This window comes from Castor canadensis, chromosome 10 (assembly GCF_047511655.1).
Source record: "Castor canadensis chromosome 10, mCasCan1.hap1v2, whole genome shotgun sequence".
Taxonomy (NCBI): domain Eukaryota; kingdom Metazoa; phylum Chordata; class Mammalia; order Rodentia; family Castoridae; genus Castor; species Castor canadensis.
In genome coordinates, this window is record NC_133395.1 from 88,037,499 (window position 1) to 88,053,433 (window position 15,935).

The 15,935-nt window shown below is 67.8% G+C and overlaps 7 non-coding genes across 7 annotated transcripts; all 7 read left to right on the plus strand.

Moving 5' to 3' along the window:
* Nucleotides 1–1,477: 1,477 nt before the first annotated feature.
* Nucleotides 1,478–1,596, plus strand: LOC141411748 (5S ribosomal RNA). Its single transcript, XR_012436587.1, has one exon. It is a non-coding gene; the product is annotated as a 5S ribosomal RNA (ribosomal RNA).
* Nucleotides 1,597–3,741: 2,145 nt separating this feature from the next.
* Nucleotides 3,742–3,860, plus strand: LOC141413061 (5S ribosomal RNA). Its single transcript, XR_012437895.1, has one exon. It is a non-coding gene; the product is annotated as a 5S ribosomal RNA (ribosomal RNA).
* A 2,141-nt stretch (nt 3,861–6,001) lies between these two features.
* LOC141411749 (5S ribosomal RNA) lies at nt 6,002–6,120 on the plus strand. The gene has a single exon (XR_012436588.1). It is a non-coding gene; the product is annotated as a 5S ribosomal RNA (ribosomal RNA).
* A 2,145-nt stretch (nt 6,121–8,265) lies between these two features.
* On the plus strand, nt 8,266–8,384 carry LOC141413172 (5S ribosomal RNA). The gene has a single exon (XR_012437983.1). It is a non-coding gene; the product is annotated as a 5S ribosomal RNA (ribosomal RNA).
* A 2,145-nt stretch (nt 8,385–10,529) lies between these two features.
* On the plus strand, nt 10,530–10,648 carry LOC141411750 (5S ribosomal RNA). The gene has a single exon (XR_012436589.1). It is a non-coding gene; the product is annotated as a 5S ribosomal RNA (ribosomal RNA).
* Nucleotides 10,649–12,793: 2,145 nt separating this feature from the next.
* LOC141411751 (5S ribosomal RNA) lies at nt 12,794–12,912 on the plus strand. The gene has a single exon (XR_012436590.1). It is a non-coding gene; the product is annotated as a 5S ribosomal RNA (ribosomal RNA).
* Nucleotides 12,913–15,056: 2,144 nt separating this feature from the next.
* Nucleotides 15,057–15,175, plus strand: LOC141411752 (5S ribosomal RNA). Its single transcript, XR_012436591.1, has one exon. It is a non-coding gene; the product is annotated as a 5S ribosomal RNA (ribosomal RNA).
* The last annotated feature ends 760 nt before the right edge of the window (nt 15,176–15,935 follow it).

A 15,935-nucleotide genomic window follows, 5' to 3' on the forward strand; every position in this document is an offset into this window, starting at 1 on the left:
AAAGCACTCCTCAGTCAGCTCAAGGACCGGGGCCACCTGGCCTTCGGGGTCACATGGGCTTGGGCACGACGGAAGGGACCGCTTGCCCCCGTGGAACAGACATTCTCCCCGTGGACAACCTCAGGTGCCGGGACCCTCTGCTCCGCCTTGGAAAACCCACCTTCTGCAATGTATGCCCAACGCAATCAGGCCGAGCAGATTGACCCCCTCGGCCCGGCCCCAGTGTGTGATGGGGCTCTGTGCGTGAGGGCTTGCTCTTCCCCACCTACACCAGGCACGGCATCTAACACACACACACACACACACACACACACCACGCAGAGACACCCAGACCACGCACGCACGCACGGGGACGCACCCTCCTCTCCCCCACCCCACACACGAGCAGCCGAAGGACAAGAGGGTATGGCTGGGGCCTGAGCGGGAACAAGCGAAGCCTTGGTTTGCGGCCCCTCGGCCAACTGCATCAGGATTTTTGTCTGGGCTCGGAGGCCAGAGGATCTCTGCCATTTGCTAGCAGGGCCAGGGATGGCAGGAGGGTGGGTACGGGGCTCAGCCAGGGCCAGTTCTGCTGGCACGATCCTGTAGCACGTGGCCGCGTAGCACGGGGCCGGGTCTGAAGGAGGCCAAGCAGGGGCACAAGACCCAGCAGCGGCACAGGGAAGAGGCCCAGGGCACCCAGGAGCAGACGAGACCCGGGAGTCGTGCGTGCTTGGCGTGGCCGCGGGCCCCGTGACGCCCGAGGACTCGAGTGCTCAGCCCCGTGTAGTGGCCGCGAAGGCCTGCCTGGGAGAAACGCCCCGGGAGGCCGGCAGGAACCCGGGATCGGAAGGGATGTGGAGGGGCCCCGGGTCGGAGGAGATGGCTTTGGCTGTGTTTGGTTTTGTTTCTTCTTCCCAAGATCCCGGGTGTGAAAGGGGCCAGAGGTGAAGTCCTGGGCTGGAAAGCCTCACGATTCAGCCCCGCAGCCCCAGGCCCTGAGTGTGGAGGAGGGCGGAGCGGGTCGGCGAAGGGCGCGGCTGCCGTTTTCCTGATGGGCTGGAGGGGCAGTGGCGCTTTCCGGACGAAGAGGACCGGAAGGGTCCCCGAGACCTCCGCTGGGAGCCACGCACCCACCCAAGGATACGGCTCCAGGAGGCGACGGAGGAGGGCGGCTGCTTGCCCTGGCCCGAGCTGTGCGTCCCCCGCCTTGGCCACAGCAGTGGACATTCCCAGAAGAACAAGCGCCCGAGAGCACTGAGAAATTTTCCCCCGAGAAAACTTGACCCTCGTCCTGGCAGCAGGACACCTCGGGAAGAAAGCCACCCAGCGGCCACCTGGGCGAGACCGGCTGCCCGAGCAGGCGCGCGGGGCCTCTGGCCGCTGGCCCCGGGCTGCCAGCCCCCACCCGGACTCCCAGCCGTGCCAGGAGAGCAGCGTGGAGACGCACGCCGGGGCCCTCGGCAGGCTCTTGGGGCTCCCGGAGGCGGCGGCTAGCGTCTACGGCCATACCACCCTGAACGCGCCCGATCTCGTCTGATCTCGGAAGCTAAGCAGGGTCGGGCCTGGTTAGTACTTGGATGGGAGACCGCCTGGGAATACCGGGTGCTGTAGGCTTTTGCTCCTCCCTCCCTCGCTGCTCCTTTTGTCTTCGGGGACTTCGCCACCACCCCCCCCACCACCACCACCACCCCCAGCACCACCACCACCACCACCACCACAACGACCCACCGTGACCACGACCCCGACCCCGTCCGGGCCACCCGCCAGACCCACGCACACCGAATCCTCACAGCTACGTCCCCGAATCCTCTCCCCTCCCCACACTCTCCTGGGGCGCGCGCCCGCGACACGGGTCACCAGCGAGGTTGGTCCCAGGCCACGTTGGGGACCGCTCCCCAACTGCCCTCCAGGCGGGCGGGGAGGGACGTGCGGAAGCCATGAGAAAGTGGGTCCTGCACCCCAGCGGGCCCCACAGCGGGACGCGCCACACCTGGGCTCGCCACAAGGTGGTGCACTGGGTCCAGGGCAAGACGCCAGGGGACAGAGAAGCAGGGAGCCTCAGTCGGGTGCTGCTCCACGTCGCGCTCCGTCGCTCAACCCAAGACAGGGCAGCCAGCGCGCGACCTCTACGTGGGATCCCGCCTCCCACGGCAGAGCCTGCGGTCACAGGGACAGAGGGCGCAGGCCGCCAGAGCTCCGGATGCCAGCGGCAGCTCCCCGTCCCGCTCAAAGGGAGGGAGGGCCGCCGCTGGCGCCCAGTCGCCTGTGCCACCCTCCGGGTCTCAAAGCACTCCTCAGTCAGCTCAAGGACCGGGGCCACCTGGCCTTCGGGGTCACATGGGCTTGGGCACGACGGAAGGGACCGCTTGCCCCCGTGGAACAGACATTCTCCCCGTGGACAACCTCAGGTGCCGGGACCCTCTGCTCCGCCTTGGAAAACCCACCTTCTGCAATGTATGCCCAACGCAATCAGGCCGAGCAGATTGACCCCCTCGGCCCGGCCCCAGTGTGTGATGGGGCTCTGTGCGTGAGGGCTTGCTCTTCCCCACCTACACCAGGCACGGCATCTAACACACACACACACACACACACACACCACGCAGAGACACCCAGACCACGCACGCACGCACGGGGACGCACCCTCCTCTCCCCCACCCCACACACGAGCAGCCGAAGGACAAGAGGGTATGGCTGGGGCCTGAGCGGGAACAAGCGAAGCCTTGGTTTGCGGCCCCTCGGCCAACTGCATCAGGATTTTTGTCTGGGCTCGGAGGCCAGAGGATCTCTGCCATTTGCTAGCAGGGCCAGGGATGGCAGGAGGGTGGGTACGGGGCTCAGCCAGGGCCAGTTCTGCTGGCACGATCCTGTAGCACGTGGCCGCGTAGCACGGGGCCGGGTCTGAAGGAGGCCAAGCAGGGGCACAAGACCCAGCAGCGGCACAGGGAAGAGGCCCAGGGCACCCAGGAGCAGACGAGACCCGGGAGTCGTGCGTGCTTGGCGTGGCCGCGGGCCCCGTGACGCCCGAGGACTCGAGTGCTCAGCCCCGTGTAGTGGCCGCGAAGGCCTGCCTGGGAGAAACGCCCCGGGAGGCCGGCAGGAACCCGGGATCGGAAGGGATGTGGAGGGGCCCCGGGTCGGAGGAGATGGCTTTGGCTGTGTTTGGTTTTGTTTCTTCTTCCCAAGATCCCGGGTGTGAAAGGGGCCAGAGGTGAAGTCCTGGGCTGGAAAGCCTCACGATTCAGCCCCGCAGCCCCAGGCCCTGAGTGTGGAGGAGGGCGGAGCGGGTCGGCGAAGGGCGCGGCTGCCGTTTTCCTGATGGGCTGGAGGGGCAGTGGCGCTTTCCGGACGAAGAGGACCGGAAGGGTCCCCGAGACCTCCGCTGGGAGCCACGCACCCACCCAAGGATACGGCTCCAGGAGGCGACGGAGGAGGGCGGCTGCTTGCCCTGGCCCGAGCTGTGCGTCCCCCGCCTTGGCCACAGCAGTGGACATTCCCAGAAGAACAAGCGCCCGAGAGCACTGAGAAATTTTCCCCCGAGAAAACTTGACCCTCGTCCTGGCAGCAGGACACCTCGGGAAGAAAGCCACCCAGCGGCCACCTGGGCGAGACCGGCTGCCCGAGCAGGCGCGCGGGGCCTCTGGCCGCTGGCCCCGGGCTGCCAGCCCCCACCCGGACTCCCAGCCGTGCCAGGAGAGCAGCGTGGAGACGCACGCCGGGGCCCTCGGCAGGCTCTTGGGGCTCCCGGAGGCGGCGGCTAGCGTCTACGGCCATACCACCCTGAACGCGCCCGATCTCGTCTGATCTCGGAAGCTAAGCAGGGTCGGGCCTGGTTAGTACTTGGATGGGAGACCGCCTGGGAATACCAGGTGCTGTAGGCTTTTGCTCCTCCCTCCCTCGCTGCTCCTTTTGTCTTCGGGGACTTCGCCACCACCCCCCCACCACCACCACCACCCCCAGCACCACCACCACCACCACCACAACGACCCACCGTGACCACGACCCCGACCCCGTCCGGGCCACCCGCCAGACCCACGCACACCGAATCCTCACAGCTACGTCCCCGAATCCTCTCCCCTCCCCACACTCTCCTGGGGCGCGCGCCCGCGACACGGGTCACCAGCGAGGTTGGTCCCAGGCCACGTTGGGGACCGCTCCCCAACTGCCCTCCAGGCGGGCGGGGAGGGACGTGCGGAAGCCATGAGAAAGTGGGTCCTGCACCCCAGCGGGCCCCACAGCGGGACGCGCCACACCTGGGCTCGCCACAAGGTGGTGCACTGGGTCCAGGGCAAGACGCCAGGGGACAGAGAAGCAGGGAGCCTCAGTCGGGTGCTGCTCCACGTCGCGCTCCGTCGCTCAACCCAAGACAGGGCAGCCAGCGCGCGACCTCTACGTGGGATCCCGCCTCCCACGGCAGAGCCTGCGGTCACAGGGACAGAGGGCGCAGGCCGCCAGAGCTCCGGATGCCAGCGGCAGCTCCCCGTCCCGCTCAAAGGGAGGGAGGGCCGCCGCTGGCGCCCAGTCGCCTGTGCCACCCTCCGGGTCTCAAAGCACTCCTCAGTCAGCTCAAGGACCGGGGCCACCTGGCCTTCGGGGTCACATGGGCTTGGGCACGACGGAAGGGACCGCTTGCCCCCGTGGAACAGACATTCTCCCCGTGGACAACCTCAGGTGCCGGGACCCTCTGCTCCGCCTTGGAAAACCCACCTTCTGCAATGTATGCCCAACGCAATCAGGCCGAGCAGATTGACCCCCTCGGCCCGGCCCCAGTGTGTGATGGGGCTCTGTGCGTGAGGGCTTGCTCTTCCCCACCTACACCAGGCACGGCATCTAACACACACACACACACACACACACACCACGCAGAGACACCCAGACCACGCACGCACGCACGGGGACGCACCCTCCTCTCCCCCACCCCACACACGAGCAGCCGAAGGACAAGAGGGTATGGCTGGGGCCTGAGCGGGAACAAGCGAAGCCTTGGTTTGCGGCCCCTCGGCCAACTGCATCAGGATTTTTGTCTGGGCTCGGAGGCCAGAGGATCTCTGCCATTTGCTAGCAGGGCCAGGGATGGCAGGAGGGTGGGTACGGGGCTCAGCCAGGGCCAGTTCTGCTGGCACGATCCTGTAGCACGTGGCCGCGTAGCACGGGGCCGGGTCTGAAGGAGGCCAAGCAGGGGCACAAGACCCAGCAGCGGCACAGGGAAGAGGCCCAGGGCACCCAGGAGCAGACGAGACCCGGGAGTCGTGCGTGCTTGGCGTGGCCGCGGGCCCCGTGACGCCCGAGGACTCGAGTGCTCAGCCCCGTGTAGTGGCCGCGAAGGCCTGCCTGGGAGAAACGCCCCGGGAGGCCGGCAGGAACCCGGGATCGGAAGGGATGTGGAGGGGCCCCGGGTCGGAGGAGATGGCTTTGGCTGTGTTTGGTTTTGTTTCTTCTTCCCAAGATCCCGGGTGTGAAAGGGGCCAGAGGTGAAGTCCTGGGCTGGAAAGCCTCACGATTCAGCCCCGCAGCCCCAGGCCCTGAGTGTGGAGGAGGGCGGAGCGGGTCGGCGAAGGGCGCGGCTGCCGTTTTCCTGATGGGCTGGAGGGGCAGTGGCGCTTTCCGGACGAAGAGGGCCGGAAGGGTCCCCGAGACCTCCGCTGGGAGCCACGCACCCACCCAAGGATACGGCTCCAGGAGGCGACGGAGGAGGGCGGCTGCTTGCCCTGGCCCGAGCTGTGCGTCCCCCGCCTTGGCCACAGCAGTGGACATTCCCAGAAGAACAAGCGCCCGAGAGCACTGAGAAATTTTCCCCCGAGAAAACTTGACCCTCGTCCTGGCAGCAGGACACCTCGGGAAGAAAGCCACCCAGCGGCCACCTGGGCGAGACCGGCTGCCCGAGCAGGCGCGCGGGGCCTCTGGCCGCTGGCCCCGGGCTGCCAGCCCCCACCCGGACTCCCAGCCGTGCCAGGAGAGCAGCGTGGAGACGCACGCCGGGGCCCTCGGCAGGCTCTTGGGGCTCCCGGAGGCGGCGGCTAGCGTCTACGGCCATACCACCCTGAACGCGCCCGATCTCGTCTGATCTCGGAAGCTAAGCAGGGTCGGGCCTGGTTAGTACTTGGATGGGAGACCGCCTGGGAATACCGGGTGCTGTAGGCTTTTGCTCCTCCCTCCCTCGCTGCTCCTTTTGTCTTCGGGGACTTCGCCACCACCCCCCCCACCACCACCACCACCCCCAGCACCACCACCACCACCACCACCACAACGACCCACCGTGACCACGACCCCGACCCCGTCCGGGCCACCCGCCAGACCCACGCACACCGAATCCTCACAGCTACGTCCCCGAATCCTCTCCCCTCCCCACACTCTCCTGGGGCGCGCGCCCGCGACACGGGTCACCAGCGAGGTTGGTCCCAGGCCACGTTGGGGACCGCTCCCCAACTGCCCTCCAGGCGGGCGGGGAGGGACGTGCGGAAGCCATGAGAAAGTGGGTCCTGCACCCCAGCGGGCCCCACAGCGGGACGCGCCACACCTGGGCTCGCCACAAGGTGGTGCACTGGGTCCAGGGCAAGACGCCAGGGGACAGAGAAGCAGGGAGCCTCAGTCGGGTGCTGCTCCACGTCGCGCTCCGTCGCTCAACCCAAGACAGGGCAGCCAGCGCGCGACCTCTACGTGGGATCCCGCCTCCCACGGCAGAGCCTGCGGTCACAGGGACAGAGGGCGCAGGCCGCCAGAGCTCCGGATGCCAGCGGCAGCTCCCCGTCCCGCTCAAAGGGAGGGAGGGCCGCCGCTGGCGCCCAGTCGCCTGTGCCACCCTCCGGGTCTCAAAGCACTCCTCAGTCAGCTCAAGGACCGGGGCCACCTGGCCTTCGGGGTCACATGGGCTTGGGCACGACGGAAGGGACCGCTTGCCCCCGTGGAACAGACATTCTCCCCGTGGACAACCTCAGGTGCCGGGACCCTCTGCTCCGCCTTGGAAAACCCACCTTCTGCAATGTATGCCCAACGCAATCAGGCCGAGCAGATTGACCCCCTCGGCCCGGCCCCAGTGTGTGATGGGGCTCTGTGCGTGAGGGCTTGCTCTTCCCCACCTACACCAGGCACGGCATCTAACACACACACACACACACACACACACCACGCAGAGACACCCAGACCACGCACGCACGCACGGGGACGCACCCTCCTCTCCCCCACCCCACACACGAGCAGCCGAAGGACAAGAGGGTATGGCTGGGGCCTGAGCGGGAACAAGCGAAGCCTTGGTTTGCGGCCCCTCGGCCAACTGCATCAGGATTTTTGTCTGGGCTCGGAGGCCAGAGGATCTCTGCCATTTGCTAGCAGGGCCAGGGATGGCAGGAGGGTGGGTACGGGGCTCAGCCAGGGCCAGTTCTGCTGGCACGATCCTGTAGCACGTGGCCGCGTAGCACGGGGCCGGGTCTGAAGGAGGCCAAGCAGGGGCACAAGACCCAGCAGCGGCACAGGGAAGAGGCCCAGGGCACCCAGGAGCAGACGAGACCCGGGAGTCGTGCGTGCTTGGCGTGGCCGCGGGCCCCGTGACGCCCGAGGACTCGAGTGCTCAGCCCCGTGTAGTGGCCGCGAAGGCCTGCCTGGGAGAAACGCCCCGGGAGGCCGGCAGGAACCCGGGATCGGAAGGGATGTGGAGGGGCCCCGGGTCGGAGGAGATGGCTTTGGCTGTGTTTGGTTTTGTTTCTTCTTCCCAAGATCCCGGGTGTGAAAGGGGCCAGAGGTGAAGTCCTGGGCTGGAAAGCCTCATGATTCAGCCCCGCAGCCCCAGGCCCTGAGTGTGGAGGAGGGCGGAGCGGGTCGGCGAAGGGCGCGGCTGCCGTTTTCCTGATGGGCTGGAGGGGCAGTGGCGCTTTCCGGACGAAGAGGACCGGAAGGGTCCCCGAGACCTCCGCTGGGAGCCACGCACCCACCCAAGGATACGGCTCCAGGAGGCGACGGAGGAGGGCGGCTGCTTGCCCTGGCCCGAGCTGTGCGTCCCCCGCCTTGGCCACAGCAGTGGACATTCCCAGAAGAACAAGCGCCCGAGAGCACTGAGAAATTTTCCCCCGAGAAAACTTGACCCTCGTCCTGGCAGCAGGACACCTCGGGAAGAAAGCCACCCAGCGGCCACCTGGGCGAGACCGGCTGCCCGAGCAGGCGCGCGGGGCCTCTGGCCGCTGGCCCCGGGCTGCCAGCCCCCACCCGGACTCCCAGCCGTGCCAGGAGAGCAGCGTGGAGACGCACGCCGGGGCCCTCGGCAGGCTCTTGGGGCTCCCGGAGGCGGCGGCTAGCGTCTACGGCCATACCACCCTGAACGCGCCCGATCTCGTCTGATCTCGGAAGCTAAGCAGGGTCGGGCCTGGTTAGTACTTGGATGGGAGACCGCCTGGGAATACCAGGTGCTGTAGGCTTTTGCTCCTCCCTCCCTCGCTGCTCCTTTTGTCTTCGGGGACTTCGCCACCACCCCCCCCACCACCACCACCACCCCCAGCACCACCACCACCACCACCACCACAACGACCCACCGTGACCACGACCCCGACCCCGTCCGGGCCACCCGCCAGACCCACGCACACCGAATCCTCACAGCTACGTCCCCGAATCCTCTCCCCTCCCCACACTCTCCTGGGGCGCGCGCCCGCGACACGGGTCACCAGCGAGGTTGGTCCCAGGCCACGTTGGGGACCGCTCCCCAACTGCCCTCCAGGCGGGCGGGGAGGGACGTGCGGAAGCCATGAGAAAGTGGGTCCTGCACCCCAGCGGGCCCCACAGCGGGACGCGCCACACCTGGGCTCGCCACAAGGTGGTGCACTGGGTCCAGGGCAAGACGCCAGGGGACAGAGAAGCAGGGAGCCTCAGTCGGGTGCTGCTCCACGTCGCGCTCCGTCGCTCAACCCAAGACAGGGCAGCCAGCGCGCGACCTCTACGTGGGATCCCGCCTCCCACGGCAGAGCCTGCGGTCACAGGGACAGAGGGCGCAGGCCGCCAGAGCTCCGGATGCCAGCGGCAGCTCCCCGTCCCGCTCAAAGGGAGGGAGGGCCGCCGCTGGCGCCCAGTCGCCTGTGCCACCCTCCGGGTCTCAAAGCACTCCTCAGTCAGCTCAAGGACCGGGGCCACCTGGCCTTCGGGGTCACATGGGCTTGGGCACGACGGAAGGGACCGCTTGCCCCCGTGGAACAGACATTCTCCCCGTGGACAACCTCAGGTGCCGGGACCCTCTGCTCCGCCTTGGAAAACCCACCTTCTGCAATGTATGCCCAACGCAATCAGGCCGAGCAGATTGACCCCCTCGGCCCGGCCCCAGTGTGTGATGGGGCTCTGTGCGTGAGGGCTTGCTCTTCCCCACCTACACCTGGCACGGCATCTAACACACACACACACACACACACACACCACGCAGAGACACCCAGACCACGCACGCACGCACGGGGACGCACCCTCCTCTCCCCCACCCCACACACGAGCAGCCGAAGGACAAGAGGGTATGGCTGGGGCCTGAGCGGGAACAAGCGAAGCCTTGGTTTGCGGCCCCTCGGCCAACTGCATCAGGATTTTTGTCTGGGCTCGGAGGCCAGAGGATCTCTGCCATTTGCTAGCAGGGCCAGGGATGGCAGGAGGGTGGGTACGGGGCTCAGCCAGGGCCAGTTCTGCTGGCACGATCCTGTAGCACGTGGCCGCGTAGCACGGGGCCGGGTCTGAAGGAGGCCAAGCAGGGGCACAAGACCCAGCAGCGGCACAGGGAAGAGGCCCAGGGCACCCAGGAGCAGACGAGACCCGGGAGTCGTGCGTGCTTGGCGTGGCCGCGGGCCCCGTGACGCCCGAGGACTCGAGTGCTCAGCCCCGTGTAGTGGCCGCGAAGGCCTGCCTGGGAGAAACGCCCCGGGAGGCCGGCAGGAACCCGGGATCGGAAGGGATGTGGAGGGGCCCCGGGTCGGAGGAGATGGCTTTGGCTGTGTTTGGTTTTGTTTCTTCTTCCCAAGATCCCGGGTGTGAAAGGGGCCAGAGGTGAAGTCCTGGGCTGGAAAGCCTCACGATTCAGCCCCGCAGCCCCAGGCCCTGAGTGTGGAGGAGGGCGGAGCGGGTCGGCGAAGGGCGCGGCTGCCGTTTTCCTGATGGGCTGGAGGGGCAGTGGCGCTTTCCGGACGAAGAGGACCGGAAGGGTCCCCGAGACCTCCGCTGGGAGCCACGCACCCACCCAAGGATACGGCTCCAGGAGGCGACGGAGGAGGGCGGCTGCTTGCCCTGGCCCGAGCTGTGCGTCCCCCGCCTTGGCCACAGCAGTGGACATTCCCAGAAGAACAAGCGCCCGAGAGCACTGAGAAATTTTCCCCCGAGAAAACTTGACCCTCGTCCTGGCAGCAGGACACCTCGGGAAGAAAGCCACCCAGCGGCCACCTGGGCGAGACCGGCTGCCCGAGCAGGCGCGCGGGGCCTCTGGCCGCTGGCCCCGGGCTGCCAGCCCCCACCCGGACTCCCAGCCGTGCCAGGAGAGCAGCGTGGAGACGCACGCCGGGGCCCTCGGCAGGCTCTTGGGGCTCCCGGAGGCGGCGGCTAGCGTCTACGGCCATACCACCCTGAACGCGCCCGATCTCGTCTGATCTCGGAAGCTAAGCAGGGTCGGGCCTGGTTAGTACTTGGATGGGAGACCGCCTGGGAATACCGGGTGCTGTAGGCTTTTGCTCCTCCCTCCCTCGCTGCTCCTTTTGTCTTCGGGGACTTCGCCACCACCCCCCCCACCACCACCACCACCCCCAGCACCACCACCACCACCACCACCACAACGACCCACCGTGACCACGACCCCGACCCCGTCCGGGCCACCCGCCAGACCCACGCACACCGAATCCTCACAGCTACGTCCCCGAATCCTCTCCCCTCCCCACACTCTCCTGGGGCGCGCGCCCGCGACACGGGTCACCAGCGAGGTTGGTCCCAGGCCACGTTGGGGACCGCTCCCCAACTGCCCTCCAGGCGGGCGGGGAGGGACGTGCGGAAGCCATGAGAAAGTGGGTCCTGCACCCCAGCGGGCCCCACAGCGGGACGCGCCACACCTGGGCGCGCCACAAGGTGGTGCACTGGGTCCAGGGCAAGACGCCAGGGGACAGAGAAGCAGGGAGCCTCAGTCGGGTGCTGCTCCACGTCGCGCTCCGTCGCTCAACCCAAGACAGGGCAGCCAGCGCGCGACCTCTACGTGGGATCCCGCCTCCCACGGCAGAGCCTGCGGTCACAGGGACAGAGGGCGCAGGCCGCCAGAGCTCCGGATGCCAGCGGCAGCTCCCCGTCCCGCTCAAAGGGAGGGAGGGCCGCCGCTGGCGCCCAGTCGCCTGTGCCACCCTCCGGGTCTCAAAGCACTCCTCAGTCAGCTCAAGGACCGGGGCCACCTGGCCTTCGGGGTCACATGGGCTTGGGCACGACGGAAGGGACCGCTTGCCCCCGTGGAACAGACATTCTCCCCGTGGACAACCTCAGGTGCCGGGACCCTCTGCTCCGCCTTGGAAAACCCACCTTCTGCAATGTATGCCCAACGCAATCAGGCCGAGCAGATTGACCCCCTCGGCCCGGCCCCAGTGTGTGATGGGGCTCTGTGCGTGAGGGCTTGCTCTTCCCCACCTACACCTGGCACGGCATCTAACACACACACACACACACACACACACCACGCAGAGACACCCAGACCACGCACGCACGCACGGGGACGCACCCTCCTCTCCCCCACCCCACACACGAGCAGCCGAAGGACAAGAGGGTATGGCTGGGGCCTGAGCGGGAACAAGCGAAGCCTTGGTTTGCGGCCCCTCGGCCAACTGCATCAGGATTTTTGTCTGGGCTCGGAGGCCAGAGGATCTCTGCCATTTGCTAGCAGGGCCAGGGATGGCAGGAGGGTGGGTACGGGGCTCAGCCAGGGCCAGTTCTGCTGGCACGATCCTGTAGCACGTGGCCGCGTAGCACGGGGCCGGGTCTGAAGGAGGCCAAGCAGGGGCACAAGACCCAGCAGCGGCACAGGGAAGAGGCCCAGGGCACCCAGGAGCAGACGAGACCCGGGAGTCGTGCGTGCTTGGCGTGGCCGCGGGCCCCGTGACGCCCGAGGACTCGAGTGCTCAGCCCCGTGTAGTGGCCGCGAAGGCCTGCCTGGGAGAAACGCCCCGGGAGGCCGGCAGGAACCCGGGATCGGAAGGGATGTGGAGGGGCCCCGGGTCGGAGGAGATGGCTTTGGCTGTGTTTGGTTTTGTTTCTTCTTCCCAAGATCCCGGGTGTGAAAGGGGCCAGAGGTGAAGTCCTGGGCTGGAAAGCCTCACGATTCAGCCCCGCAGCCCCAGGCCCTGAGTGTGGAGGAGGGCGGAGCGGGTCGGCGAAGGGCGCGGCTGCCGTTTTCCTGATGGGCTGGAGGGGCAGTGGCGCTTTCCGGACGAAGAGGACCGGAAGGGTCCCCGAGACCTCCGCTGGGAGCCACGCACCCACCCAAGGATACGGCTCCAGGAGGCGACGGAGGAGGGCGGCTGCTTGCCCTGGCCCGAGCTGTGCGTCCCCCGCCTTGGCCACAGCAGTGGACATTCCCAGAAGAACAAGCGCCCGAGAGCACTGAGAAATTTTCCCCCGAGAAAACTTGACCCTCGTCCTGGCAGCAGGACACCTCGGGAAGAAAGCCACCCAGCGGCCACCTGGGCGAGACCGGCTGCCCGAGCAGGCGCGCGGGGCCTCTGGCCGCTGGCCCCGGGCTGCCAGCCCCCACCCGGACTCCCAGCCGTGCCAGGAGAGCAGCGTGGAGACGCACGCCGGGGCCCTCGGCAGGCTCTTGGGGCTCCCGGAGGCGGCGGCTAGCGTCTACGGCCATACCACCCTGAACGCGCCCGATCTCGTCTGATCTCGGAAGCTAAGCAGGGTCGGGCCTGGTTAGTACTTGGATGGGAGACCGCCTGGGAATACCGGGTGCTGTAGGCTTTTGCTCCTCCCTCCCTCGCTGCTCCTTTTGTCTTCGGGGACTTCGCCACCACCCCCCCACCACCACCACCACCCCCAGCACCACCACCACCACCACCACCACAACGACCCACCGTGACCACGACCCCGACCCCGTCCGGGCCACCCGCCAGACCCACGCACACCGAATCCTCACAGCTACGTCCCCGAATCCTCTCCCCTCCCCACACTCTCCTGGGGCGCGCGCCCGCGACACGGGTCACCAGCGAGGTTGGTCCCAGGCCACGTTGGGGACCGCTCCCCAACTGCCCTCCAGGCGGGCGGGGAGGGACGTGCGGAAGCCATGAGAAAGTGGGTCCTGCACCCCAGCGGGCCCCACAGCGGGACGCGCCACACCTGGGCTCGCCACAAGGTGGTGCACTGGGTCCAGGGCAAGACGCCAGGGGACAGAGAAGCAGGGAGCCTCAGTCGGGTGCTGCTCCACGTCGCGCTCCGTCGCTCAACCCAAGACAGGGCAGCCAGCGCGCGACCTCTACGTGGGATCCCGCCTCCCACGGCAGAGCCTGCGGTCACAGGGACAGAGGGCGCAGGCCGCCAGAGCTCCGGATGCCAGCGGCAGCTCCCCGTCCCGCTCAAAGGGAGGGAGGGCCGCCGCTGGCGCCCAGTCGCCTGTGCCACCCTCCGGGTCTCAAAGCACTCCTCAGTCAGCTCAAGGACCGGGGCCACCTGGCCTTCGGGGTCACATGGGCTTGGGCACGACGGAAGGGACCGCTTGCCCCCGTGGAACAGACATTCTCCCCGTGGACAACCTCAGGTGCCGGGACCCTCTGCTCCGCCTTGGAAAACCCACCTTCTGCAATGTATGCCCAACGCAATCAGGCCGAGCAGATTGACCCCCTCGGCCCGGCCCCAGTGTGTGATGGGGCTCTGTGCGTGAGGGCTTGCTCTTCCCCACCTACACCAGGCACGGCATCTAACACACACACACACACACACACACACCACGCAGAGACACCCAGACCACGCACGCACGCACGGGGACGCACCCTCCTCTCCCCCACCCCACACACGAGCAGCCGAAGGACAAGAGGGTATGGCTGGGGCCTGAGCGGGAACAAGCGAAGCCTTGGTTTGCGGCCCCTCGGCCAACTGCATCAGGATTTTTGTCTGGGCTCGGAGGCCAGAGGATCTCTGCCATTTGCTAGCAGGGCCAGGGATGGCAGGAGGGTGGGTACGGGGCTCAGCCAGGGCCAGTTCTGCTGGCACGATCCTGTAGCACGTGGCCGCGTAGCACGGGGCCGGGTCTGAAGGAGGCCAAGCAGGGGCACAAGACCCAGCAGCGGCACAGGGAAGAGGCCCAGGGCACCCAGGAGCAGACGAGACCCGGGAGTCGTGCGTGCTTGGCGTGGCCGCGGGCCCCGTGACGCCCGAGGACTCGAGTGCTCAGCCCCGTGTAGTGGCCGCGAAGGCCTGCCTGGGAGAAACGCCCCGGGAGGCCGGCAGGAACCCGGGATCGGAAGGGATGTGGAGGGGCCCCGGGTCGGAGGAGATGGCTTTGGCTGTGTTTGGTTTTGTTTCTTCTTCCCAAGATCCCGGGTGTGAAAGGGGCCAGAGGTGAAGTCCTGGGCTGGAAAGCCTCACGATTCAGCCCCGCAGCCCCAGGCCCTGAGTGTGGAGGAGGGCGGAGCGGGTCGGCGAAGGGCGCGGCTGCCGTTTTCCTGATGGGCTGAAGGGGCAGTGGCGCTTTCCGGACGAAGAGGACCGGAAGGGTCCCCGAGACCTCCGCTGGGAGCCACGCACCCACCCAAGGATACGGCTCCAGGAGGCGACGGAGGAGGGCGGCTGCTTGCCCTGGCCCGAGCTGTGCGTCCCCCGCCTTGGCCACAGCAGTGGACATTCCCAGAAGAACAAGCGCCCGAGAGCACTGATAAATTTTCCCCCGAGAAAACTTGACCCTCGTCCTGGCAGCAGGACACCTCGGGAAGAAAGCCACCCAGCGGCCACCTGGGCGAGACCGGCTGCCCGAGCAGGCGCGCGGGGCCTCTGGCCGCTGGCCCCGGGCTGCCAGCCCCCACCCGGACTCCCAGCCGTGCCAGGAGAGCAGCGTGGAGACGCACGCCGGGGCCCTCGGCAGGCTCTTGGGGCTCCCGGAGGCGGCGGCTAGCGTCTACGGCCATACCACCCTGAACGCGCCCGATCTCGTCTGATCTCGGAAGCTAAGCAGGGTCGGGCCTGGTTAGTACTTGGATGGGAGACCGCCTGGGAATACCGGGTGCTGTAGGCTTTTGCTCCTCCCTCCCTCGCTGCTCCTTTTGTCTTCGGGGACTTCGCCACCACCCCCCCCACCACCACCACCACCCCCAGCACCACCACCACCACCACCACCACAACGACCCACCGTGACCACGACCCCGACCCCGTCCGGGCCACCCGCCAGACCCACGCACACCGAATCCTCACAGCTACGTCCCCGAATCCTCTCCCCTCCCCACACTCTCCTGGGGCGCGTGCCCGCGACACGGGTCACCAGCGAGGTTGGTCCCAGGCCACGTTGGGGACCGCTCCCCAACTGCCCTCCAGGCGGGCGGGGAGGGACGTGCGGAAGCCATGAGAAAGTGGGTCCTGCACCCCAGCGGGCCCCACAGCGGGACGCGCCACACCTGGGCTCGCCACAAGGTGGTGCACTGGGTCCAGGGCAAGACGCCAGGGGACAGAGAAGCAGGGAGCCTCAGTCGGGTGCTGCTCCACGTCGCGCTCCGTCGCTCAACCCAAGACAGGGCAGCCAGCGCGCGACCTCTACGTGGGATCCCGCCTCCCACGGCAGAGCCTGCGGTCACAGGGACAGAGGGCGCAGGCCGCCAGAGCTCCGGATGCCAGCGGCAGCTCCCCGTCCCGCTCAAAGGGAGGGAGGGCCGCCGCTGGCGCCCAGTCGCCTGTGCCACCCTCCGGGTCTCAAAGCACTCCTCAGTCAGCTCAAGGACCGGGGCCACCTGGCCTTCGGGGTCACATGGGCTTGGGCACGACGGAAGGGACCGCTTGCCCCC